The following is a 27170-nucleotide window of genomic DNA, read 5'->3' as shown; positions in this document are numbered from 1 at the left end:
ACATATGAAGATTACCTAAGACAATGAAAATCAAATGAAATCACAAAGATTATACCATCACATGTCCAATAGGGTTTTGATCTCCATTCTTCCTATCTCCATTGATCTTGCTTGATATATTTGCTCTCAGATTTTATGTGCACAAGAGCTCAACAAAGAACGGAATGTGGTTGCAAGTAGGATCGTAATGTAGTCAATTGATCAAGTTGTTAGGGTTTGATAATGAAGGAGGCATCTCCTTAAATAGAAGACACCATAAGAAATGGAGGGATAAGATTGAGAGGTGTAAAAAGGAGGTCGGCTATGATTAGAGGGTAGGTAGAAGAAATAATAAAATAATAAAAGAGGTAGGTAGTGTAGGAATTAAGAGATGAATGACATGTGTCATAGGTAGAAAAAGTTAATGAATTAATTAAATAAATAAAGATTTATTTAATTAATAGAAGAAGTGGGATAATTAAATAAATAAGATATTTATTTAATTTAGGAAAATGATAATTTAAATAAATAAATGTATTTATTTAAATGAGAAATAAGGCTAGAAGAGGATAAATGAATTAATTAAATAAATAAAGATTTATTTAATTAATAGAATAATTAAGCTTAGATAATTAAATAAATAAAATATTTATTTAATTAGACATGACAATTTTGGGTGTCTACATTTTGCCCCTCTTTGAGACAATGCAGCTTGTCACATTGTTTCAAAGAAGATAAGATGAACTGATACAGAGTTGCCCCAAGATGGGAATGATATGCCCCCTCGAGAGATTGGATGAAAATGTCTGAAAAGAGTGCAGACAATCTCTCGATAAGAAAGGTGGGATAGAATGGATTGACCGAATAAAGTGACAAAGTCATGGGATAACGAAGACTGACTTAGGAAATGAAGGCTAAGGCTAGGGTAGGCTATAAGATAGACCACGGGGGAAAATACATCCTCATTGTCATCTACACCTTCACGAGATCAAAGTGCAGAGCGAGAAAAGAGCAGGAGTAGTCAGCAGCGATGGCTTTCGTACATAGATTCGATCGTGTTCGCCGATTTCAGAGGCCAGCAGAGGCAGGAGAGCCAGTAAGTACCACCAAACCTCCTTATACTTTGACGCATTCAATTTTGTCATTAATGCATGTTGAATAGAGCAATAAATGCGCTTAGAAGTAGAGTTAAAAAATGTTAAAAATTGTTGAAACGCGTATGTGTCAGTGCCAGGCGCATCTGTGTCCTCCAGACGTGTTTGTGTCGGTGCCAAGCATGTCTGTGTCTAGAACTACGTCTGCGTCGAATGTGGGCGCGTCTGCGATGTGCAGGGGTGTCTGCGATGTCTAGTCGTGTTTATGAGTAGCATAAGCATGTTTATGGTATACAGGTGCATCTATGTTTTACAGGTGCATCTATGCAGTCTGTAGGCACGTTTGTGTCAGTCAAGCGCGTTTGTGTTGAAAAATACAAGTTTTGGTCTTCTAGGTCAAATCAGTAGTTCTGTGATGAACATACATTGTCGATTGGATAAGCTGCTGAGAGGATACACTCAAGCAGGTCCTCTAGGAAGACTAGGATAGATTAAGGCATTTTGTGATGAATAGTGAGTACCAAGATAGAGTACTTTGTGATGAACAGGGAGTACCCAAAGTATGAGCAACACTTTGTGATGAACATGGAGTGCAAATGTGAATAACACTTTGTGATGAACAGGGAGTGCAAATGTGAATAACACTTTGTGATGAACAGGGAGTGCAAATGTGAATAACACTTTGTGATGAACAGTGAGTACAACCAGGATAGATAGTAATACTTTGTGATGAACAATGAGTGTCACTAGGATAAATAGCTATGTGCATCTAGATAACGAGTAGCATTTTGTGATAAACAGTGAATTCCACTATGACTAACATGATTTGATTTGCTTGACTGCAGAAGTACTTGCCGATGCTAGAGTCACGGGAGAGATTCCCGTCGACGCAGAGGTTGTGACCTGAGCTATCGATTGGAGATAGAGCTGCCATCGAGGAGATGGGTCTGAGACATGTATTGTATGTGCTTGAGTTTCGGGCAAACATGGGTTTGCTGACTGCACTTGCTGAGAGATGGCACTCTGAGACGTGCACCTTCCATTTGCCGATGGGTGAGATGACAGTCACCCTTGAGGATGTCTACAGGATTCTGCAGATACCGATTGATGGAGATTTGATTCCATATGATCATGATGGAGATCGGGAGGCATTGAGACGGGTGTTTCAGGACCTTGGATTAGAGATGAGGGTAGGGCACGTGGCATGGGACACCATGACCGCTACAGGGTTAGCATTGCCGACCTTGATTGGAGGAGCGATCAGTGGATTTCTATGTCTAGACAGGGCAACACGGGGATTGGCTATGGGCTAGGGGGGAGCACTGGAGACACTAGTGACACAGCACACCAGATATGCTTGGGGACCATGTGTGCTGGCCCATTTGTATTACGAGCTTCACCAGTTTGTTTATCATGGGTCAGTGGGATTGGGCTGTGGAGTGACACTGCTGCAGGTATGGGCCTATGAGCATCTCCCGATTACTCGACCAATACACTTCAGGGGTAGGGGTCATGGACACAGCTTTGTACACTTATATGATATGATCACATCATAGCCATGGATTGGCAGGTTGGAGCATTGGCGGCGGGTGATCGATGACATTGATGTGGTCATATGGAGACCATATCTAGGCTGTGAGGATTGGGATGATGATGCAGTGGAGCTGCCCTACACCTTCTGGAGCAGGTACCTGATTGGGTGGATTCCCTATGTGTTAAAGAGACAGCTGGTGGACAGGGTGTGCAGGCGGTATGGTAGGATCCAGAGGATGCCACGAGGCTCAGGCATGTATGCCCACACAGTTAGGGATCAGGTGCAGTTTGGGCCCTTACTATCATATGATCAGGCAGTCACATAGCTGGCAGAGATGGTGCCCCGAACCTGGGATATGTGGCCGAAGATCAAGGATGTCGGGATGGATGCTGAGTATACAGCATATTGGGCAGAGCATCCATTCCCCCAATTGACAGATCTAGGAGAGCTACTAGAGGGAGATGGAGGTGGGGACGATGATAATGATGGTGGAGGTGATGGGGGTAGAGGCCAACGGAGGAGGAGAGGAGTATTTGGGGAGAGGAGGGTTGCACCTTGGAGGGATGGTGGACAGGAGAGACAGGCTCAGGTGGTGAGGGGTCACAGTGGATTGCCCCTACAGGTACCAGCAGCACAGGGTCCCAGAGAATAGGTATAGAGACAGGGACAGGTATAGGGATAGGTGCAGGGATAGGTATAGGGATAGGTACAGGGACAAAGATAGGTACATGCACAGAGGCATGTATAGAGATAGGTACCCGTACAGGCACTAGTACAGGTACAGGTACAGGGGCAGGCACCCGTAGAGGGGGAGCCACAAGCAGAGGCAGAGGGGGCTGACCCAGAGGAGGATGAGCTGATTGAGCTCAGGGAGATCTGCCAGGGCTAGGTAGATGAGATACAGGAGCTGGAGAGGGAGAGGGATCGACTTAGAATGAGGCTCAGGGATACTGAGCGGGAGAGAGATCAAGCAATTCAGTGCTACACAGAGGCTGAGACAGCACTGAGGGCAGGGAGACAGGCGGCGAAGGACACAGGGGTAGGCTATGCATATGTCCTGCGGGCAGGAGAGGAGATTGCCTACTGGTGGGACCTCTATTATGGTGTAGTGCCAGCAAATCAGCAGGCGAGGAGCTTCCATAGACCATCACGGACAGTGACAGCTATGGGAGGGAGCCGGAGGAGACAATCATCGAGTGGTGGGGTTATGGGTCCTCCACCACCACCAGATAGAGGGGATAGGCAAGATGATTCTGGGGCGGGTCCCTCAGGGGCTCAGATTCCATCGAGGCTAGGTGGCTCCAAGGGAGGGAGTTCATCATAGCCTTAGAGGGCTCCCTATGTATCAATATTGTACCATTTTTGTATGATGATGTAGACACCTGCGGGTGATTTTGTAGCCATATGATTTTTTGACATCATTGTATCATGACACTTTTGATTATATATATGAGATGATTCATTTTTGCGGCAGCTATATGCATGTGTACCTATGTGATGAGATGTTTCATGATGTATGTTTATGATATGGATGCAAATATGTACATGATGCAATGCAATATATTTTGTTCTTTTATGTTGTATATGTGATGCATGATGCAAATGTGAATGTATGTAATGCAGATGAAAATTGTGCTAACAGGTGTTGTGTGCAGGATGTGATGTAGTTGTGATATCTATATGTATGTATGAAATACTTATATGTGGAAATGCAGGTGCAAACTTCATGAAATGCAAATGTTTTTGGTGTGTCATTATACTCAATCATGTGATAGTAGGCTACGCGGACTCAAGAAGGATGATGGAAGTCAATCAAGAAAGGGGGATGAAAGACAGAAGATATGAATGTGAAAGAGCTTCTTGTGCATTATCATCATTGAGCTTTATTATGGCAAGTAGGTTATGACAATTGAGGCATATGTTTGACCCAGAAAGTCATTGTACCTGTTTGCATGGAGATAAGACAGTCACAAACAAGGAATGCCCCAGTTCATACTAGACTCACAGTGTCCTCATATCCTTGGACAAGTCATAGCATTATTAAGAGACAATCTACAGACAGCAAACAAAAATAGGTGACGATACCCCATCCTCGCCTTTCTAGTCAAAGACATCCTAGAGATAGAATCTCTAGTCAGAGACATCCTAGAAAAGCTAAAAGGCATGTCACCAAAAGAGATGAAATCAAAAGAAAACCAAGATTCGACACCAACATCCACTGTAGTCCTCAAGTTTAGTGTCTCTTGTCACTTGTATAAGTCTTATTTGATTGTGGTCACAATGTTTACTTTCATAAAAAGGATAGATAGCACTGAACCATATGTTGTCTGAGTCTGTTGAAAGATTTGATTTGTTGAAGCTCATTGTTGCTGTTGTGTCTCATCTGAAACTGACTGAATCCATGAAGCTGATACTTTATTGCGGAGAAGATGAAACTTTATTGCGGATCTATGATGCAAATGTTGCTTTATTGCGGATTGTGCGCAGATAGACTGAAGGAAGCTGGAAGAAACTATACTCCTCGAAACATGTGATGTTCTTAGTTCCACACCCATCACTAGACATAGGATTTTCCATAGCCACAGATAGGATCTGATTTATTATGGGGGGAAAGGAAGGTTTATTATGAATGGCTAACCAATCTTGGGTAGATCAATAACAAGCCATGATGGGAATGGGTAAGTTTATTATGATGAATTGGTTGTGAGTGTGTGCAGAGTGAAGTGATGAAAGAGAATCCTGAAGGAGGGAGGAGCAATGTCTCTACGCATGGCGCTAGTGACCCAGTTTTCACCATGGTACTTGCCCAGGGCACCACTGAAGTGGTTTTCACCATTGGACGAAATCATTTCTCTTTACTTTTTTGATTTTTCAATGTTTTTGTTGTCACAAGGCGCCTGTTTGCCAGGTTTTCACCAAGTAACGATTTTTTTATTTTTATGACTTTTTTGTATTTTTGAATTTTTTTTATTTTTTTGTATTTTTGAAATTTTTTGATTTTTTTTGTATTTTTGAATTAGGATATTTCGAAGAGCTATGTGTAGAACCTACGAAGGTGTATGCTATTGATATGATCCTCCAAAGGTTCACCTTCTATAGTTGAGAGTTGATATGCCCCAGATCCATATGCTGCTATAACGATGTAAGGACCAAGCCAATTTGGTTCAAACTTGCCCTTCTTCTCTCTGTCTTACTGATTCTTGGGGTTTTCTCTGAGAACCAAGTCACCTACCTCAAATGTGTGAGGCTTGACCTTGTGATTGTAGTTGTGACTCATTCGTTGTTGGTAAGCCTTGAGATGATTAAAAGCAGTTTGTCTCTGTTCATCCAGCAGTTCTAGTTCTTGTAAGCGAGAGACCCTGTAATCTTCATCAGTGATGATGTTTTGCAAAGAGACCCGTAAAGAGGGTAACTCAACCTCAATAGGCAAGATGGCTTTAGTGCCATAAACAAGTGAATAGGGTGTAGCTCCTGTAGGTGTGCGGACACTTGTGCGGTAGACCCAAAGTGCAGAATTGAGTTGGATATGCCAATTACGGCCAGCGTCGTCGACTATCTTCTTGAGGATTTTAAGGATTGTTTTATTAGATGCCTCAGCTTGGCCATTACCTTGGGGGTAATATGGTGTGGAGAAACGATGGGAAATATGGAAGTGGTCACAGAGTTCATGAACATCCTGATTTTTGAAGGGACACCCGTTATCAGTAATAATGGAAACAGGAATACCATATCGGCAAATGATATATTTAAGGATGAAGGTAGAAATCTATTTTCCAGTGACTTGTGTGAGAGACACGGCTTCAATCCAATTTGTGAAATACTCTGTGGCTGTGATAATGAATTTATGACCATTAGAGGAAGGAGGGTGAATCTTGCCTATGAGATCAAGTCCTCACTGACAAAAGGGCCAAGGAGACGCAAGTGGTTGTAGTTCTTGTGCTGGCGCATGTATGAGGTCTCCATGAATTTGACATTGCTTACATTTCTTGACAAACTGATATGAGTCTTTTTCCATACTGGGCCAGTAATATCCAGTCCTAATGAGTTTCTTGGCCAAGGTAGGACCACTAGCATGTGGACCACATATCCCTTCATGCACTTCACGTAACGTAATCTGAGCTTCGTCACTTTCTAAACATCTAAGAAGAGTGCCATCTAGACCTCACCGGTATAGGATATCAGCTAAAATGACATATCAAGAGGATTGGTGAATGAAGGTGCGATGTTGGTTATTTGATAGATCAGGAGGTAGGGTATTGTTGCAAAGGCATGTGAAGATGGAACCATATAACTGGGATTCGGGACCAAGAACGCATATCATTTCAGTAAGAGTGATCTCATATGAAGGAACCAATAGGTTGTCCACCAAGAACTCATAGCAGGTCTCATTTTGAGGTAGATCAATCAGTGAAGCAATTGTAGCCATGGCATCTGTAGCACGATTCTGCTCTCTTGGTATCTGCTCAAAATCTATCTTTGTGAAATGTTGTTTCAAATCATCCACCATTTGTTTGTAAGGCAGTAATTTTTCATCTTTTCTTTGGTAATCATCAGTTGCTTGATGGATGACAAGTTGGGAATCCCCAAAAACATGAAGTTCCTGGATCTTCCACTGAACTGCAATTTGTAATCCAATTGTTAATGCCTCATATTCTGCTATATTGTTAGTGCAAGGAAATGATAAGCAGTATGATTTTGGTATAGAATCTCCTTGAGGAGTTATAAAGAGAATACCAGCTCCTGCCCCATGTTGTGTGTATGAGCCATCAAAGTATAGTTGCCATGGCTTTGCATGTGATATTGTTAAAATGGATTCGTCTGGAAATTCTGAATTTAGAGAAACATCATCAATCATGGGGGAATTTGCTAATTGATCTGCGATGGCTTGTCCTTTTATTGCTTTTCTGTCCACATACTCAATGTCGAATTCACTAAGGATCATTACCCATTTGGCTAGCCGCCCAGTAATTGTTGCTTTATTGAGAAGGTATTTTAATGGATCAATTCTTGCAACCAACTTAGTCTTATGAGTAAGCATGTAATGTCATAATTTTTGTGAAGCAAAGACCACAGCAAGACATGCACACTCGATTGGTGTGTAGTTTAGCTCATATCCCACCAATGTGCAATTGATATAGTATACTGCCTTTTCCTTGCCCTCAGTAATTTGTTGTGCTAGGAGTGCCCCCAGTGCTGTTGGAGTAGCTGATATGTATAGTAGCAAAGGCCGATTTGGAACTAGTGGCATCAAAACTGGCAGATTCAAAAGATAATCTTTGAGCATCTGAAAAGTCTGTTGACAGCTATCATCCCATTTGAATTTGATATTTTTATGTAGCAAGTGTTGAAAAGGATTACACTTATCTGCAACTTGTGCTATGAATCTTCATATAGACTGGAGTCTCCCTTGTAAGGATCGAAGTTGACTAATATTTCTGGGTGGTGGCATGTCCAAGATAGCCTTGACCTTTGCTGGATTGGCTTCGACTCCTCTTTTGGACACAATGAATCCTAGGAGTTTCCCGGAGGTTACTCCAAAGACACATTTCTTGGGGTTTAATCTTACTTTGTATTTTTCCAACCGATCAAAGATGACTGAAAGTATGTCCAAATGTGTATTTCTATCTACTGATTTACCCAAGAGATCATCAACATAATCTTCCACTGTTACATGCATGAGATCATGAAAGATAGTAGTCATGGCTCTTTGATATGTAGCACCTGCATTTTTTAGCCCAAAGGGCATGACATTCCAGTAGAAAGTTCCCCAAGGACAAGTGAATGATGTTTTGTGTTGATCCTCGGGTGCGATCCTTATTTGATTATAACCAGAAAATCCATCCATCAATGATAACATTTCATGACCTACCGTGAGATCAACAATCGAGTCAATATTTGGTAATGGGAAGTCATCTTTTGGACAAGCTTTGTTGATGTCTCTGAAATCTATACATATTCTGATACTATGATCTGGTTTACTGACAGGTACTAAATTGGAGATCCATTCAGGATAATCAATTGGGCGTATGAATCCGACATCCAATAACTTCTCCAGCTCTACTTTGACTAGTAATGCCACTTATGGATGCATTTTTCTTAATTTTTGTTTCACTGGCTTTGCCCCCGGTTTGACTGTCAAATGATGCATTACCAAATCCGGATCTAGTCCAAGCATATCAGCATATGACCATGCAAAGTTGATTTGTCATTCCTTGAAGAAACTTATGAACTTTGACCTTTCGGACTCTGTCAATGATTTAGCCAGGAATATGTTGTGTGGAACCTCTTCCGTAACAATGTTTGTTTTGATAGTCTCCTCTACCAGCATGGATGACTTTTCCTCATACGAGGCTGGGAAAATGTCGAACCTTCCATCTTCGGTTGCCTCAGAGAGGTTTTCACCCTCAGATATGTCCTTTCTTTTTACTTTTTTGGGATCAGATAGCGCCACAGTGTGGTTTTCGCCATAAGACCCTTGATTTGTTCTTATTTTCATATTTTTGCAACTGGAAGGTCCGACACCCTCACCAAAATATGCCATGTTGTTGAGTTCTATAGTGTATCCTACTTTATGGTCCCCAGGGGGAAGATCATCTCGTATGCCAAGATAGTCAATAATAGCTTCATCATTTTGGAAGGTGTCAAATTGTGTTGGTCCTTCATAATCCCAGTCAATAAGTTGATGGTGAACAAGGGGAAGGCCTTTAATGTCTTCGGAGTCAGCGGGGCGAAGAGTGAAGATGTGGTTATAGTCGGGTATATCAAGGCAATCGTCGAGGTCATCGATGGCACTCTCCTCATCAATTTCGATCGTGAGCAAATCCAAATTGTCGTCACTAGTAGCTCATTCTGGGACAGGTGTTCTCATCCTATGTGATTTCAACCTAGAACCGTGAGACGAAGACTGTGTGTAATCCTTATGGGTTGTTTCTTGACCAACTCTGAACTTTTTATAAAATTCCTCTTCTTCTATGGGTTCATCTGGCTCTCTGAATGTTTCGGTGAGCTCATAATCACTGGAGGATTTGTTTGAACCCCATTCCCATTCATTGGAGTCTGCGGAATAGCGATCCTCTTGTTGAACTTTGGCAATTTTAATTCGTGATGCCTCTTCTGTCCTTTTAGTGTGGATCTTGGAAGTCAGGAAACCAAGTCCCTTCGAGCGTTCCCTTTTTACAGTCAATTCAGGTTGTAAGGGTTCCATAACGCCTTCTTTTTGTAACCCAAGAGGGCTTTTTCCATCGTACCCAAATTTTTGTAGAATCTTGAAGCCTTTGCCATATTTCTCATAGGGTATATTGATATGATCTTGTGTGTCATCTTCAATGTCTTTGTATAGCATTTTGTATAAACCTTCCTCCTCCAGTTCGCCCCATCTTTGAAAGGTAGTAGGATCCCATTTGAATACTATGATGGGTATTTGCTTGTTAGGATGTGGCCTTCCATATTCTTTTGGAGAGCTCATGACTTGTCATAAATACATGGTCTAATTTAAAGTATATTTTCCCATGCCTTTGTCTTGAAATTTGCCTTTAAGTTCACCCTGTTTTGATGTCGACGGTTTCAATGACTCAGGGTCAATGTATGTTGAAGAAGGAACAACTTCACGATTACTGGGAATGATGGTCTCAATATGTGATCTCAAGTTATTGCAATATATGAACGGATTAGGATCACCATTAACTATTACCTCGACTCCATTGTGAGGAAACTTAATGCATTGGTGATATGTTGATGGGACTGCCCTCATTTCATGAATCCAAGGACGTCCTAGCAATATATTATAAGTGAGATCCAAATCTAGGACCTAACAAACCACATCCTTTGTGACTGGCCCAATTCTTAGAGGTAAGGTGACTGTGCCCTTGGATGAGTGCTCTTCATTTTCATATGCCTTGATGGTGATTTGATTTTTTGAATTCACAGCTTTATCGGAATATCCCAATTGTTTAATGGTGCTCAATGTACAAATGTTTAGACTAGCTCCTCCATCTATCAGGACTCGCTTTATTCGATGTTTGTGTATGAAGGCTTCAATATGTAATGGTGCATTATTTGGCTGACTTACAGAGGTGTCATCGGCTTTTGTGAATGTAAGGGAATGTGGAATGGAAAGGTATCCCACCATGGCTTGAAACTGGTCCACGTTCAGATCAGTAGGAACAACGGTGTCTCTCAAGATTTTGTCAAGAATAGCTTTATGAGCGGGGGATATACGTAAGAGCTCAAGGATGGAGATGAGAGCGGGTGTCTTCCCTAACTGTTCTACAAGGTCATATTCAGGTTTGGTTGATGAAGAAGCAGTGTTTTTAGTTGAGGCACCTGGCAAAGTAATTTTACCTCGACAGGTTGTAACATGACATTCAAAAGTAGGTTCAGATGAAGATCCAACACCTCTTAGGACAATCTTGGGTCGCTGAGGAGGATTCTCAAGGTTTTTGTTCTTGATGGTAATAGTAGAGATATGATTGTCCATCAAGATATGATTGATAGTTGAATCATAGTTGTAAGGTGCTCTAGTATAGTTGGCTTGATCATCTGTGACTTTAGCTTTTCCCTTGTCATGCTTTGGGAATGGTTCCTTAAACATCTCATGTTCTTGATTGGATGAGTGTCCCTCAATCTTGATGTCACCTCTATCAATGAGATCTTGTACGATATTCTTCAGTCGATGACAATTTCCTATTTTATGACCCTTGCTCTTATGAAATTCATAATACTCATCATCATTCCACCAATTTGGTTTGACCTTTGGTTCATATGGAGGAAAATCTGGAACTGTGATCACTTTGTTTGCCACAAGCTTTTTGAAGACTGATTCAAGTGGTTCTCCCAATGGAGTATACTTCCTTCATGATCTAGAAGTTGTTTGAGTATTCACTTGATTGTTTGTATAACTTGATCCCAAAAAGATGAATTTGGGTCGCACTCTATTGGCATCAACAACACCATCATTGACTGTGTTCTTGTTTTTATTCCAAAATCTTGGCTTGTCTTTTCCTTTAAAGTCATCTTTGTTTTTCTTGAATATCTTAATGACTCCTTGTTCAATTAGAACCTTTTCCATTGCTAAGCCTTTTTCAATGACATCCTTGAAGGTGGAAAAATAAGCTTTTCTTAGATCATAACCAATGTCTTTGTTAACATTTTGTGTGAACATCTCTACCATTTGTTTTTGTGGAATTTCACAAGAGCATGTGCTGGCTAGATTTCTCCATCTCTATAAAAATGATGCAAAAGATCCTCCCTCTTTTTGCTTGGTGTTGCACAAAGTAGTGACTGATATGTCTATCTCTATATTGTAGGAGAAATGTTGAATAAATGCCTCTGCTAAGTCACCCCATGACTTAATACCAGGTGGGAGTTGGGAGAACCATTCCATAGCTTGATCACCTAAGCTTTGTGGGAATAATCTCATCAAATATGTCTCTTCTGAAGCTACTTCAATGCAAGCTATGAAAAACTATCTTATGTGTGCCTTAGGATCCCCTTTTCCTCTATACTTATCAAATTTAGGCATCACAAAGTGTGTAGGAAATGGAGGCATTGGAATACTCTTGTCAAATGGATAAGGACATATGTCTCTCATTGTGTATGTTGGCTTTGGTGTATTTATGTCCTCCATTTTCTTTTGTAAGTCCCTGATTTGTTGCTCCAAATTGCTCTTAGGTGGAGATCGACTTCTTGAACCATACCCCATGTTTGAGGCACCAATTTGAGGAGGATCTTGTTGCATATATGGATGATATTGATCATACACATGTTCATATGGAGGAGGTCTATAGTGATGCTACCTATATGGACCACTTGGTATAGATTCATGTTGAGGAACACCATATCTATTTTGTGCATGTATACCATATTCTACAGGCATGTCATGTTCTATTGTGTTGCCCCCAAATTTGACATGGGGTTTCCTTGTGTCCAAATTTTGAGCATGCCTTTGAATATCCAATTGCTATGGTGGTTGATCCTTAGCATTGATATGTGATTGAGCATATTTCTCTGCATAAGACTTCCATAATGGTCTGCGAAGGTGAGTATCGTATACTTGACCATGTGTATGTGGGACCTTTGGTTTTTGAAGCAAAGATGATGGTGATTCAGGTACCATATGTGGTCCTCTATTTCCTCCACTATTAGGTCTCCTTTGATCCATGTTGGAGTGAGTTTGTTGCAAAGGGTGGTTTTCCATTATTTGAGACATGTCAAAATCATGAGGTATCTTGGCTCCACTTTGTGCCATCATTTGTAAGAAGTATTGTCTATCCCTCCTCATTATTTCCTCAACCAATCGATTGAAATGGGGATTCATAATGGATTCTTCCACATCTGCTGAATGTATTGATAAGTTGTCCAAATTGTCATTGTGTGTAGCATTGTTGTTTAGAGTGTCTGCATTCTCCACATGTGGAATGTTTCTATAGACATCCATGTCAGGCAATGTAGTGTGATCAGTATTGAAAAATAAATCGTTGTCATACTCATAAGAACTCATGTTTGCGGACTCTTGAGCCTCTTTAGTTTCTCTCCTAGATTTTTGAAGACGGGTTTCAACCATGAACTAGGTATTGACCAAGATGTGTAAGACTAGATGAAAATGGAAAAAGAGTATGGAAGACCAAGAGTTGGATGGAGTGTAAATGAATCTGAAGTGTACTTTCAATGTCCAAAGTGTAAGACCAAGTATGTATGTAGTAGAGTAGGTGTGACTTCCAAAGAGAGGATAGTTTCTCTTGATGAGGTAAGCTGACCTTGACCCTAAGTAAGACCAAATGAGACCCAAAGGTAAGAAACCTTGATGAGGGACCACTTAGCAAAGTGTTGTTGTATAGAGTGTGTTGACAAAGTATGATGAGGACAAGCAAGTGACCTTTTGACCCAAGTTTAGACAAGTATGAATGTAAAATGAGATGTGAAGCAATGATGGACTATGTGAGACCCAAAGACAGGTTGAATGCTAGATGAAACCTGAAGAAACAACCTAGGGAGCTCAAGAATTCCGAAACTGATTTCCTTTTGTTTGCTGGACTGTGAAATTTTCTTGCAATTTTGAACATAGACGTGCCTGTATACTGCACAGACGCGGTTATCTGACTCAGACGTGTTTCTATTCAACACAGATGCTGTTATAAACACAGACGCTATTCTGCCCTTCATAGACGCATTTAGATGACTTAGACGTGGTTAAAACAGACATAGACGCGTTTATGTAAACTTTGTGCAATTTTTTCCAATCTGTGAAGTCATTTTGCTGTGACCAAATCTGACTATTTGACTATTTTTCGTGACAAGAGGATACAATGTTGATGAGGACTTAATGTTTGCAAGTGTTTAGATTGACAATGACTCCAAGAAAAGTGTGTTGTTTGATGTAAAAATATTTTGCATACACTTGAAGACACAAAAGACATAATGTTTTGCTGTTTGGTCTTGAATATTTGAATGTTTAAAATAAGTCAAGCACAATTCTTATGGCTGGCCAAGACAATAGTTGTTGATCCCACATGGGGTTTTACCTTCGAGGCTGTGCTATTCAGAGTGGATACTTAGATGCTTGACCTCACTGGCTCCACCCTCGGCACTCACTTCTCGGGTCAACCAAGCATCAGTCCCCATGAAAACTCCCCATGGTGAACTTTGTATCTCTACTAAGAACCGTATGTGTGTGGGCCACTACCAGAGGTCCGACCTCTTGCCCCAACAACTAGAAGGATTTGGGCTTCTAAAACAAAAAGGTGCTAGTAAGGGCATCCGCTCGTGTGGCCATACATGCAGCACTTCCAGCTCTATAAATACAGAAGGCTCCCAGCTGGTAGGGGTTACGCCCTACAAATGATCAAATAAATTTGATCAAACGGGTTTATGGGGAGACATAGTGTCGGTATGAACTAATTAGTGCACGTTATTCATAGTTTTCACCATGAATACATTTGATTATAGTGGTTCGGAAGAGGTGGGTTTTCCTCGCTACCACTTGGGTCGTTCTCTTCTCACTAGTAGTCCTAATGACCACATGGGAAGACAGGCCCTCTAAAGTTTAAACAAAAAGAGCCTATTGCTCAAGACACAAAAGACAATGATTCAATTTTAGTGCACCAATGGAAGTGTTTGCTAGTCTATGAAAACAAGGCACACAATAAAAAAATCAAAAACTCTTGCCAAGGACCTACAACAAAGAGTTGTTAGTAGTTTGGGTTGTTTGAAATAATCACCCCTTCCTGCAAACACACAAGTTAGGTAAATTTTAAAACCCAAAAAACTTTGTGAAAATAGGGGCCTTCAACCAAATGATTTAGCTTCCAAGGCAAGCTGCACCAATTGTGTTAGCTAGATCTAAAAATGTTAGTCCAAAAAATAAACCAGATCTGAAACCCTAAATGCAAAATCCGAAAACCGAATCAATAAAATTTCCAAAATTTTGAAACAGGCAATACACAGACGCAATTACCGCCTACGCAGACACGACTTCGAAATAGAAACGCGGTTCTGTGAGACACAGGCGCGATTAAAAACCACAGACGCGCTTTCTGTACGCAGACGCGGGTGAAAATGACAGACGCGTTTCAGTAACACAGACGTGCCTCCCTGGAACCTGCAAAATGAAATATGACCAAAACAGAGACACGGATCCAGCTGTCTCAGACACGCCAAAAAATCAAAAACGCGATCCGAAAGTGCACAGATGCGAAAATACCAAAAATGCTGCCGAAAATGTTCGACCTGCAACAAGGGGGTTAAATGCAAAGGGACAAGTGTCCCACCGGGCATGCCAAAATGTTTATGGTGAAAATGGATAACAATAATAACAATATTGAAAGGCTAAATGAATTCAACCACCAAACCCTAGCCTAACAACAACAAAGATCCACCATAACATATGAAGATTACCTAAGACAATGAAAATAAAATGAAATCACAAAGATTATACCATCACATGTCCAATAGGGTTTTGATCTCCATTCTTCCTATCTCCATTGATCTTGCTTGATATATTTGCTCTCAGATTTTATGTGCACAAGAGCTCAACAAAGAACGGAATGTGGTTACAAGTAGGATCGTAATGTAGTCAATTGATCAAGTTGTTAGGGTTTGATAATGAAGGAGGCATCTCCTTAAATAGAAGACACCATAAGAAATGGAGGGATAAGATTGAGAGGTGTAAAAAGGAGGTCAGCTATGATTAGAGGGTAGGTAGAAGAAATAATAAAATAATAAAAGAGGTAGGTAGTGTAGGAATTAAGAGATGAATGACATGTGTCATAGGTAGAAAAAGCTAATGAATTAATTAAATAAATAAAGATTTATTTAATTAATAGAAGAAGTGGGATAATTAAATAAATAAGATATTTATTTAATTTAGGAAAATGATAATTTAAATAAATAAATGTATTTATTTAAATGAGAAATAAGACTAGAAGAGGATAAATGAATTAATTAATTAAATAAAGATTTATTTAATTAATAGAAGAATTAAGCTTAGATAATTAAATAAATAAAATATTTATTTAATTAGACATGACAATTTTGGGTGTCTACAGTGCTAACTAATAGTTATATGCTGAAAATCCACGATGCTTGGTGACAATGTATACCCTCATATAAATGAGGGAATTTTTTTAATAATAAGGATCATTAGAGAAGAAGTAGAATATAGCCTCAGGCTTACTATTGTACCTTTTTGCGAACATACATAATATAATCAGTCATCTTTCCTTTGTGTATATGTTGTGGATTACTACATCTTTCTGTAGGCAGTTGCTTGTGATATTATCTAAAGGAGATAAGGTTACTTGTGTTCTTCCAGTAAAACTTTGTGTTTCATATTGTGGATTTGAATAAAAGATTTACTTGCGAATATAGTTTTGTATATAGTGCGCATGCATATTATCTCAACCATGGTGTGTCTGCATATGTATATAGTTTTGTTTATAGGTGGAAAGCCTGAGGTTCAATGTTGAACTTGGTTGCTCTGATACCATATGTAATATTCCATTAATTCTATACTTAAAGAAAATAAATTGTGATCTATATTATGATAAAAAATTGAGCATTTCAAAATAAAACATAACTACTCAGTTGAAGGAGAAAACTAACTAAATGTTCTTCAACATAATAAGAATCTAACTAATTTATCTAAAAGGAAGGTAATCTTTTAACAATAAAAAACATTGAACAAATATTATTAAGCTAATCAATATGAGAAAGGAATTCAAATGGCAAGTTTCATTTTTGAGGGAAGAGATAAAGGTTTAGAGGTTACTGTTATCACTGTTTAAAAAATGGGTATTTTTTTCCATAATTGGCTAAGTCTATGAAATTCTTGGGTCTAGTATGGCCTTGTGACTTCTATTGCTTTGGGTCCTAAAGAGGGTTTAGGGTTTAGGTTTAATCACTTTCAAAATGTTTGAGAAAAAACCCTTATAATTCTATTTCTGTGTTACTTTATTCACTTAAGTAATGGGTCCTTTTTTCATGCAAAGTGTTCCCCCCATTGTTTTTTACCTAGGCAGTCCTTTTAAATGTTTTAATTTTTATTCGCCTTTAAATTGCCTTTTCTAATGACCGTCAGGCCTTGTAATTGTCGCTTAACTCTCAGTCAATCGGATGGCCTGCGTGGATTCACAAACTCAACATGCCCGAAAGTTACCTATCGCGTAGTAGTGAAAAGGTTTGGCGGGACCCAGCAATAAGGACTTCTTTCTTGGCTAAAAGCATTCTATCAAAGTATCTAAGATTCAAACGGTATCGATGAGACCTAGTGATGTCTCATTGATATAAAAGGGGCATCGAAGAAAGAAAATGCCAATGAACTTCAGAAAGGACTCGTCGAAGATAGTAACTGCATTGATAAAAGATATCGAGGAAAGTGGAGATGGTTCTCATCTAAAAGAAAAGGTCATCAAGGATATAACACTATCGGTGCAAAAAGACTCACTGAAAGGGATGGTCCCACCAACAAAAGGTATCGAAGAAAGTAGAGGTTGGCCCCACTGATGAGAAAAGGATTTCGAAGAAACAATATCATCGATGCAAGATAAAGAAGATTCACCAAAAGAAGCATTCTCATCAAAAAAGTGATATCAATAAAACAGAAGAAAACTACATCGATGAATGATATCGATAAGGATATGAATTTCGATGGGAGGACAAAAGAAGTCACCAAAGTCCAAAGTCTCTTCGACATGAAACCAGATGGACAAAAAAAAGATTTCAATGAGAATGAGTTTTGAGGAGACTAAAAGGCATGTCTCTGATACACATGGTTTCATCGATAGAAGCCATCTCTCTTTGGAAGAAATCATCATTTTCATTCATACCGTAATAACCCATAAGTTATCAAACAAGTCTAAAAGCATTCTATTGAAGTATCTAAGATTCAAACAATATCGATGAGAGCTAGCGATGTCTCATCAATATAAAAAGGGCATCGAAGAAAGCAAACACTGATGAACTTTAGAAAGGACTCATCGAAGACAGTAACTCCATTGATAAAGGATATTGAGGAAAGTGGAGATGGTTCTCATTGACAAGAAAAGGTCTTTAAGGATATAACACTATCGGTGCAAAAAGACTCACTGAAAGGGATGGTCCTATTATCACTATTTTAAAAATGGATGTTCTCAGTCCATAAATGGCTAGGTTTTTTTGAAAATTCTATGTCTGGTATGCCTATGTTCTTTCAATTTGTTTTAAATCCTAAGGGATTCAGGGTTTAGGTTTTAAGTCACTTCAATAGCTGATAAAAGCCCTTTTGGTTTCTAATTTGGCATTACTTTATTCACTTAAGCGATGGGTCTATTTATCATAAAAGTGTTCTCCCCTTGTCATTTACCTAGGCGGTCCCTTTAAATATTTTATTCTTGTTTGCTTTTAATCTGCCTTTTCTAATATTCGTCAGGCCTTATAAGTATCATGCGATTTTCTATTGATCTAACGGCCCGCATTGATTCGCAACCAAAAAGTGCTCAAAACTTAGTTTCTGTGAAGTAGCGAAAGGTGAAGGTGGACCCGACATATAGGTTTGGACCAAAGCTAAACACTGATCAAGTTTCATCTGATTGGATTGACAATGTGGTTTCGTGAGATCAAGCTGAACATGTTTTAACCTTCGCAAAGTGGTGAAAGGGTTTGGCGAGTCCCAGAGATAAGCAGTCTTCTTTGGTTAAAGAATGATTGGGTTGGAAAAATATCAATGGCCTGCGTTGATTCACAGCCGCAAGCCAAATGAAGTAAAATGTTCATGAAGTCACGAACGATAGGTGGAATTCACATTGAGGTGTGACGTGGCATAACAACTGCTACTTTTTGTAGAGCTCGATAGCGATGTGTAGAATGCCACATGGCTCTAAAAGTGGTTGAGGGCCCGCCTAAGGTGTAACTAGTAGTTATGTGGGAATAGTAAAAGGGAACACGTGGTAGATTAAGGGTGGAAAAAAAGGAGTTTCTAGGGCTAATGGCTGACTACCATGTGGCATTTATTAACTGAAGAACAAGTGGGGTAAGTAATTCCTGGGTAAAGGGCCCACTTAAAAGGCATTCATCTCAAGATTGATCCAACGCTTCTCATTGTTTTATGGCCCTAAGATGCCCACAGCTAAACCTCAGCGAAATGGTGAAAACTGTTAGCTGTCAAGATGAGGCGTGGTTAATTAAAATGATTGATAGTCCCGGTTGGAGTTAAGGGCTAGGTGATTTGAGTTTGATCTAATTCTTGGTGTGGCCTCATGAAGGAAAAGTGAATGACTATTAAAGTTTGTGAAGTGGTGGAAAGGAGGTAGGGCATGACACTAAAGCAAAGAGATCAAACAGAGATAAAGGCAATGCAAGTTCTCATGATCCAAAGGTCGGCGTTGTTTCATGAAAGAAAAGAGCATGGGTTTTATGTTCCGCGAAATAGCGAAAGAGTGAAAGAGAGGAAAGACTTAGAGGAATTATGACCCATTGGAGCTAGTTTTGAATTTGATTTGGTGAATTCAATTCTGAAAAGAAAGCTGAAGCATGCGGAGTTAATTTCTAAAACATAAATGCCAACTTGTCCATTTTGAGTCCGCATCAACTTGATTGCTAAGTATTGTTTCATCAAAGTTTGTTGTAGGGTGAATTGTTGCAGAGCGATTTTCTTCAGGTGAATAATCGGGTTTCTTGTGCTTTTCTTGATAACTCTTGGTTTGTTCTCAAATACTACTGTGTGAATTACTTTATTAGAGGTCTGTGCTAGTTGCTAGTGGTATAATTGTTTGACCACAATGGCACCCAGAAGAGAATTGGTAGGGAAGGTGAATTACCAGGATTGAAATATCTGTGATGATTTTTTAGAGCAATTAACCATGTCCACCAATGTTGGGGCTAAGGCAAAAGAGCTAGTACCTAAGAACCCTCGTCTAAAAATTGGAGATGGCCTTTATGATAAGGGTAATTGGTTGAGGGACCCTAAAATAGGATTGTCAGGCTTAGGACTCTTCAAAGTCGGTTTTGGGCAGAGGAATTCCTCAGCTCCTTTGAATGGCATATGGGAGTAGGATGTAGGAAAGCTTGTGGTCCTAGGTGTTTTTATGGATGTAGATCTATTCACCCTGATTGCACAGAATTATGACTCTGTGGCAAGATGCATTAGGAACATAAAGGGATCAGTCTTGATTGAGATAAATGAAGATGAATTCAGGAAAGTGTTTAAACTCAGTGAGTCCTCCAATTTGTTAGAACCTATTGACTTTGAGTCATTAGTCCAGGTTTACAACACACAAAGGGATCATCTTAGAAGTGGCCCATTGAAAGAATTCTTTGTAAAGATAGGGGGGTTAACAGTTGTAGGCCCTAGTACAATGGAACCATTCTCTCTTAACCTATTCACTTTGAGAGCTAAGGGTATGTATTGGGCATTATGCCAGATTTTTGGAGAGGATGATGAAAAGAATATGCCAACCCATTATATGTTAATGATTGCACAAATTCTAAACCCCTCCCTAGCAATAACATTTGCTTATGCATCATACCTTGCTGATGCAATTCATAAAGGGCTAGTAGGAATAAAAAATGGTAAGGTGGATAGGCCATTTGGATGGTACTCCATGTTAATGCATATGTTTCTATTCAAAGGGGCTGATTATTTTAGAAAGGAGATGGACCTGATTAAGCTCAAGGATAAGAGGAGATGCTAGCGCAATTTTGGAGTATTGTTCTATCTTGGGATATAGAAGATGCAAGTTATTGAAAGTTTGATAGATGCTTTGCATCTAAAATTAGGATTCTTCTATGTAGAGAAAACCCTAGAATTCCTAAGGCTCTTTTGGAGTTTCTCAGACCAAAGGAGTTTGCAGAGGATATGAAGATTGTTCACAATTGGGGAGACATATATTTGTACTCTGTGTCTACTATTTTTAGAGTGTTTGGATTTAGAGGCACCCCCTTTTTACTACCCTATCAGCTCCCATTGAAGATAGGGATTGCAGAAGTCCTAAGACAAATTGGGGTAGTACAAGAAGCAGAGCTAACCAATAGAGGTAAAGGGACTATTTTCCCAACTATTACCATGGCTCACCATTTTGTGATCACTAAGGGTGGATGGAGATTTTTTGAAGAATTCTTTAAGCTATATAGGTTGTCTACTACAGTGTCAAGATGTGCAGACCCGAAGGATTTTTTCAATGGCATGTTCAGAAAAAGAGTAGTGTGTAGAGGTAGGCCACATCAATTTCAGTTCCCAGAAGATCTGATTAGAAATGAGTTCAGCTTAGATGAGCAAGAACTAAGGAAGGAGAAGTGGATGGCATATAAGAAAGCCCTTGATTTTATCCATCAATTTGACACTGACTATGACCCCCTTTCTAGCTTCAATCCATTTTAGGAGAAAATAAAATTCCTGATTCTTTATTTTGAAGATCTCATGCAAACCTTAAAAGAAAAGAGGGAGGCCATAATGGAAAATGAGCCTGATAAGGCTAAAATGGTATTGGCTAAGCCTGCCTTTGCTAGAGATATCCCACTTGGTGACTATGTAATGCACAAGAGGTCAAATTACACTGTGATAATGCCAGTGACATGTGAGCCTTCCACTTCAAAAGGGAAGAGGAAAATTGAAGATGTCATTGACATCCAGGATTCCCCTATGAAGTAGAAAGTGGGAAAAGAAATTGAAACTAATGAGCCTCAATATTCTCCATCTCAGTCTCCTATCCACATTGGAGATGAACAAGTTGTGGCTGAACAATTATTGTAGTTAGGGAGTCTTGGTGAGATTGCCTATACCTATGAGGAGACCCAAGAGGGGGTGCCCGAAGAGCCACCTAATGCAGAAATGGATTTGACTGATGGTGAGTTAAAGGGCCAAGAAATGGACCTTACTATTAAGCAAGCTAGTGAAGAATTCCTAGCTGACACTAATTTTTTCAAATAAAGAGCTTTTATACAGTTTCTATGGAAGCAAAATATTGATCAATTCAAGACTAGATGTGAATAGAGGAAAAGTGAATAGCCTCTTAAAAATACAACTCAGGTAGAAGAAGAGTTTAAGCAAGAAATGATGGAGGAGTTCAAAGAAATCACCCCTGAGAAAGGAAGAGAAATGGTAGCAAAGGCTGGTGTGTTGATTCTCCTTGAATGGGATATAGCTGATGCTTTGGTGCTTGATGCAGTGAGGAAAGAAACATAGCCTATGGAAGGAGTGACATTCAGCAAGGATAATGCTACTCTTGTCATGTGGTCTTTAAAGGAGGATGAAAACAAAAGAAGGAAGGATGCATCAGATTCTAGCCTCTTAGGAGGCATGATAGTTAAAAGAGTCCAAGACACAAGGGTAGTGGAAGTTGCAAGCACAACCCAAGAGACTACAAAATTTAGTATTGCAGTGGCAGAGAAAGAGGGACAAGAAAAGGCTATTCTCCAATTGAAGTTGGAGACTATTTTAAAAGCTTACAATGATGCTAAAGAAGGAATAGCCAACAAAGACAACATAATTGCTAGACTTCAGAGTCAATTGGCGGGTCAATATCATCCCGGTGAATCTTCTACACTCATGATAGCCTCCTCTCCCACAAGACCCCCTTCTACTAGTCCCATCATTGAATATCCCCCTTCTCCTATGCCTTCTAGTTCCCAATTACCTGAAAATATCCAACATGAGTTGGAAAAATTGAAACAAGCTCAAACATTGTATGCAAACAAATATGAGGAGAAGGTGAAAGCCACCATCTTGAAGTTTGCTGACTCAGTCAAAACCTCCAATGTATACATAAATATGAAGAGGATTCTTGAGATTTTGATCAAATTTAGAGAAGAAGAAGCCACTTTGGAACCAATCCTGAATAAGTGGGTGCCTAGAGGTAAAGAGTTAGAGCTCATGTGTTCTTCCCATGTAGATGCAGAAGAGAATGACAATCTAAGGTCCACATGTGAGTTTATAAAAGAGATGAATATTCTTTTAGTGGAAGGAGAAATTATAGAAAGAAAAGCCCAACATTATAGGAAAGAATATTCAAATCATAAATTTGAAATATTTCCAGGAGGTTTCATTGGTCCTATTCAGTTAAAGGAAGAGAAGACTTGGTTAAAGGAGGTGGACCATAATTTGTCCCTAAGGATCAATTAGATTATTAATACTCATGACACATCCTTATTTGTCCAAACAATTGAGGAAATTGAAAAAGTGAAATCTCATTATGGTTTCATAGAAACAGAGATTGGGCATGTACAAGTCACTTGGAAGCGGCTAGAAGATATGAAATAGAAGATTGCTAGTTTTACTTGGCCTAGTGATGATGTGTATCATGAGTGGAAAGATAAGTATATGGGATAGAAAGAAGATGCTTGGGAGAAATTATAGGAGGTTGCAATAGAACAACAAGCACAGGAAGCCGCAGATGCTAAAAAGGACTTATAGCTGCTTCTTGAAAATGATCGGTTGTTTATAACAAACTTTCTTTTGAAGGGTCCAAAGATTGTATGCATCCATACTATTATAAATGGATACTAGGACTCCTAAAAAACTTATCGCAAGTCATTGTAAGAAAATGCTGAAGAAATTTATCTGAGCTTTTTTCTAGTCTTATGGAGAATACTTTGAGTTTTGTAATATTTTCTCAAAATTAATATCAATATATAGACTATCAACTTTCGAGCCTAAATTTTGTGTTGTCTTCTGGTCTACTTGCAAATATTTACTATTTTCAATATGAGTAATCTAGGGTTATTCATTTAAGTATGGATTGTAAGGCAATCTTAAATAGAGGTGTTTCTTAGCTTTTCTTTCCAAGAGGGAAATTAAATATGCATGAAGTATTTCTATCAGTAAATTCCTTGTGGGAGATTTTGAATTTGATGAATATAGTCTAATTTGATAAGGGTAAATTCTTATGCATATCAGGCATATGTGGGGTTTTATAGAAGCCAAGGTGATGGGATGTGTGGAGATATTTGATTGTGGGAGTATTGTTTAAACTTAGATGACTTTGTGGCCTAGATAAGGCACTGGTATCAATTGTAGTTGTCCTTTTACATGACTTGTACATCAACATTGAAACATGAGTATTAATGCAGTCCTTGACCAAGTATGCATACAAGAAACATCTAGTTCTATTAAGGCACAAGCATCAAAGTCAGAGGTTATGACAACTAGTGAAAAACATCAAGAACAAAAAGTTTAGTCTCAAGCATTAGGAGTTGTAATAAAAAAACTTACAAGGATGAGGCATATTCATAACTTTTGTAGTCCCACCTTGGATATCAACACTAGAATCAACTCATATTGTTCGTGTACAAACAAGACAATATGGGAGTTCATTATACCCAACAACTCGTGGTGTTGTTGTTTTTGTTGGCTATGTTGGACCCCACAATTAAGATTCAATATACATTATTCAATAAGATTAATTGTGCAACATAATGAAATATTGAAAAGTGTGTTACCTTGTTGAGCTTTGCTTGGTATCGAGAATAGTTTAATATTCTCTACTTAATAGGGCCAACCACGTGAAGGTGGAAGCTCATTTGTCCCCTCCCCCCCCTAACATCACTATAAATTCCCCGTTAACATCTTATAACATTTATTCATTAATTCTTTCTACCATTAATAAAATATAGCATTCATTCATTAATATCACATAATGTTCATTAACACATAACATGGATTAACATTAATTAACACGCAACATTCATCAATATTAATTAACACATATCATCCATAACCATTAATTAGCACATAATTATATTCACTAACACATAAAAATCAGTCATTATCAAATAAGTTAGATTACAATCATTTCTTTCTTTTTTTTTTCTTTGAAGCTATGAAAAGACCAAGTGGAACATCGGTGTCTTCATCATTTCCCCCTCTGCAGATGGTCTGCTAACTGCTTATGATCTCAATGTATGCCTAGTCCTATACTAAGGATGAGGACACTGAAGCGAAGGGGGGTCCTCTGCAATAACAAAGAAATAGGTTAAATTAAAAAAAATAAAATTATTGTTACAAGTATTTCATTAATTTAGAGAACATAATTGTTGTGCTCTTTACCTGATGGGGCCACATCATTTTGTGTAGCCTCAACCTCAACATGCTGAACACCAATTGCAATTATATTTGTTTAAAGCAATAACAGTGGTCCTCTTTACCTAAGTGGGGAACATCACGTTTTTGAGGTTGTGTACCTAGATCATTCTCCACTTGCTCACCACCTACTACATGCTCTAAAATATTAACAAGAAAGGTTACATTAATTACTACTCTAATTACAAATTAAGATGTTTAATTGTATTAATAGCTAAATAAATAAATTTGAATAGCAAATGAATACCTCCACTACTGGGATGCACATCCAGACCTTCATGTGTAGGTGGTGTTTCACAATTAGTAGACTACATTCCAATGACATGCACATTGTTATCATTCATTGCTTATTTAAAACAAATATAGTCACTTTACGTTGGAACTCAACATCAATTACATTATTGGTAAAGTATTCAATTTGAAACAACTTCCATTTAGCATATTTACCTATGTGACGGATGCACTCGAATGTTGTGTATGCCCACTCAATTCTCGTAGCCGATCAGCCATGGCTAAATAGCCTTGCTGCTAGGCAATTCTCTTGTCATCTTCTATGGGCACTCTATTGAATTTAGAGCCCTACATTTGTTCTTGGTACTGTGAATTTTTCTTGCATTGTTTGATTAAAAAAAAATGTTTGTAATTTATTAATATTTTGAGACAATATGGGAGTTTACATGAGATACTTACAATTCGTGCAACAAGTTTCATGTAACCATCAGAGCCGAGTTTGTGTTGCCTGTGCTTTTCTTGCCTCGCCTTGGTTGCCTTTGATGTGTCACTCAATCTATAAAAAGTTTGAAATATGTTAGATTATATAAATATAAAGAGTAATTAATTAGTACAAAATTACATTCTTAATATTATCTCGTACCTTCTTCTGGCATCTACTAGTGTATTTCCTTTTTTCCTTTCAATTCTCTCCTTGACATCCAAAATTAGGTCCTTCCACTCCCTCTCTAGAGTCATGGGGGGATGCTTGTACTTTACATTCCTATCCAAATGGGTCTTGTATTGGTCCCTCACACACTTTAGATATGTGCCAGCTTTTTCAAGGAGCTTGGTTTTGTCAAAGGTGTCATTTCCAAACCACTCAACCATTTGGTTTGTCAATTCATCTTTTAACCTTTTTTCTTGGTCATTCCACCTTTTAAAGAAAAAACAAACATGTTAGATTCAAAAATGAACTGAAGCTACATTTATTACACTTCAAGAAATGGATCAAAGGAAAATTATTCTAGCAATGATATGAAATCAAAAGTGGATAAGGGTTAGTTCACATTTGATGTACCACCTTTTACATATGGTGGGCCCAAATATCTACAATGCAATGTCACTAAGATGTTTATAGAAAATATCATTTCCTGCAAAAAAATCATGGGATCATTAGTCCAAAACGAGTGATCATAAAGTAAATTACAATTAGAGTATATATAATAATAATTTTAAAGTACCTGGAACCTTTTGTATCTTTAAGGGAAGCATTTCTTCATTGCTCACCACGAATGTGGCCTGCAATGTTCCCGTACTAGCAATACAAGAAGATCCAGGAAATGATGTTATGTTATCAGCAATAGTCACCTGTGGCACATCCTCATGTGCATCTCCTCCTACAAAAAATGAATCCACTATGAAATGGCATTAGAATTCAAGAAAGAACGCTTGAAGGGAAATAAACACATGACAGAAGATAGAGAAAAAGAGGGATCTACCAAAAGTGGGTGGGCCAATATGACGTGCACTAGAGGATGTCTGCATGCTACGTGTTGCCGACATTGCAGTCGGCAATACAAGTGAGGGTGACCTCTGATGAGGCGGTGTCAACATTTGCACAGTAACATTGACAGCGCCTAAAGAATAATACATTAAATATATCAAACATTAAATATATGAAAAGTGCAAGAATTTTAAACAAGGATAAACCTTTATTTTGAAAATTGATAGTAACAAGTATGATGTGTTTTGGTTACTCAGAGTGATAAGCCAAGCAAGTGATAATACAAGAAAATCGTCATCACCT

The sequence above is a fragment of the Cryptomeria japonica genome, chromosome 4 (assembly GCF_030272615.1).
Source record: "Cryptomeria japonica chromosome 4, Sugi_1.0, whole genome shotgun sequence".
Taxonomy (NCBI): Eukaryota; Viridiplantae; Streptophyta; class Pinopsida; order Cupressales; family Cupressaceae; genus Cryptomeria; species Cryptomeria japonica.
This window is presented reverse-complemented; position numbering follows the sequence as displayed.